Source organism: Petromyzon marinus, unplaced genomic scaffold, assembly GCF_048934315.1.
Source record: "Petromyzon marinus isolate PM22_M1 ecotype Great Lakes invasive population unplaced genomic scaffold, UKy_Petmar_22M1.pri1.0 PM_G_Scaffold_6, whole genome shotgun sequence".
In the NCBI taxonomy this organism is placed as follows: domain Eukaryota; kingdom Metazoa; phylum Chordata; class Hyperoartia; order Petromyzontiformes; family Petromyzontidae; genus Petromyzon; species Petromyzon marinus.
In genome coordinates this window covers 1,107,501-1,110,000 of record NW_027423013.1, presented here as the reverse complement: position 1 = coordinate 1,110,000, position 2,500 = coordinate 1,107,501, and positions in this window count along the sequence as shown.

Below are 2,500 nucleotides of genomic sequence, written 5' to 3'. Positions count from 1 at the left end.
ATGGCTTTGAGGTGTGCCAGGAGCAGGCGCTCAAAAGACTTCATTACCACAGATGTAAGGGCGACCGGTCTGTAATCATTTAGTCCTGTTGGCCTTAGCTTTTTGGGCACAGCGATGATGGTGGAGGACTTGAGACAGGCTGGTACATGGCATGTCTCCAGGGAGGTGTTAAAGATGTTGGTGAACACCGGAGACAGCTGGTCAGCGCAGTGCCTGAGGGTGGCTGGAGAGACAGAGTCCGGCCCGGCTGCTTTGCGTGGATTCTGCCTCTTGAAAAGCCCATTAACTTCTCCCTCCTGAAAGGAGAGAGTCGTTTCTGTAGTATGGGTGGGGGATGGGGCCTCTTGGGTGGGAAGGGGTGGTTCAGGACAGTCCAATTGTCTTTCAAATCTACGGTAGAACTCGTTCAGGTCGTTGGCTAGGCGGGAGTCGTTAGTGGTGTGGGGCGCTCTGGGTTTGTAGTTGGTGATGTGCCTGAGCCCTTTGGCAGACAGAAGCAGCGTCGTTAGTAGAGAACTGGTGTTTTAGTGTCTCTGAGTACAGTCGTTTAGCCTCTCTCACCGCTTTGCTAAACCTGTTCTTCGACTCCTTGAATCTGTCTCTATCCCCACTCCTAAACGCTTCCTCCTTCTCCAACCTCAACCTTTTGAGCTTTGCTGAGAACCAGGGCTTGTTGTTGTTAAAGTTCACCCTGGTACGTGTTGGGATACAGCAGTCCTCACAGAAGCTGATGTACACAGCCTCTGTGAGTTCATCCAGACTATTGGTAGCAGTCGTGAACATATCCCAGTCAGTACAGTCTAAGCACGCCCGCAAATCTTCCACAGCCTCACTGGTCCACTGTTTAGATGTCCTCACAGCAGGTTTACAGAGTTTTAGTTGCTGCCTGTATGCACGAATCAGGTGGACCAAGGGAGTTCTGTGCGAGCCGAACAGCCCCGTGACCCACAAGAGAAACATCCCCGCCAAATTCGAGCGTTTGACGGGGTCTATCCGTGAAAAAATATTCACGTTTTTGAGTGCACATGCATTTCTGCTGCAAATGCCTCTGGAAGTTTCATGCCGTTCGTATGCCAATTGTGGCAACACGAAAATGACCCGTTTTCCCATTCCGAGGGATTTCTGTGCGACCCTAACAGCCCCGTGAGCCACAAGAGACACATCCCCGCCAATTTCTAGCGTTTCACGGGGTCTATCCGTGAAAAATATAGACGTTTTTGAGTGCACATGCATTTCTGCTGCAGATGCCTCTGGAAGTTTCATGCCGTTCGTACGCAATGTGGCAACACGAAAATGACCCCTTTTCCCATTCCGAGGGATTTCTGTGCGACCCTAACTAACAGCGCCCGAGAGCCACAAGAGAGACATCCCCGCCAATTTATAGCGTTTCACGGGGTCTATCCGTGAAAAATATAGACGTTTTTGAGTGCACATGCATTCCTGCTGCAAATGCCTCTGGAAGTTTCATGCCGTTCCTATGCAATGTGGCCACACAAAAATGACCCGTTTTCCCATTCCGAGGCATTTCTGTGCGACCCTAACAGCCCCGTGAGCCACAAGAGAGACATCCCCGCCAACTTCTAGCGTTTGACGGGGTCTATGCGTGAAAAATATTAAAATTTTTGAGTGCACGTGCCTTTCTGCTGCAAATGCCTCTGGAAGTTTCATGGCGTTCCTATGCAATGTGGCAACACGAAAATGACCCCTTTTCCCATTCCGAGGGAGTTCTGTGCCACCCTAACAGCCCCGTGAGCCACAAGAGACACATCCCCGCCAATTTCTAGCGTTTCACGGGGTCTATCCGTGAAACATATAGAAGTTTTTGAGTGCACATGCATTCCTGCTGCAAATGCCTCTGGAAGTTTCATGCGGTTCGTACGCAATGTGGCAACACGAAAATGACCCGTTTTCCCATTCCCAGGGATTTCTGTGCGACCCGAACAGCCCCGTGAGCCACAAGAGACACATCCCCGCCAATTTCTAGCGTTTCACGGGGTCTATCCGTGAAAAATATCAATTTTTTTTTGACTGCACATGCATTTCTGCTGCAAATGCCTCTGGAAGTTGCATGCGGTTCGCATGCAATGTGGCGACACGAAAATGACCCGTTTTCCCATTCCGAGGGATTTCTGTGCCACCCTAACAGCCCCGTGAGCCACAAGAGAGACATCCCCGCCAATTTCTAGCGTATCACGGGGTCTATCCGTGAGAAATATTCACTTTTTTGAGTGCACATGCATTCCTGCTGCAAATGCCTCTGGAAGTTTCATGCGGTTCGTATGCAATGTGGCGACACGAAAATGACCCGTTTTCCCATTCCGAGGGATTTCTGTGCCACCCTAACAGCCCCGTGAGCCACAAGAGAGACATCCCCGCCCACTTCTAGCGTTTCACGGGGTCTCTCCGTGAAAAAATATCACATTTTTTGAGTGCACATGCATTCCTGCTGCAAATGCCTCTGGAAGTTTCATGCGGTTCGCATGCAATGTGGCGACACGAA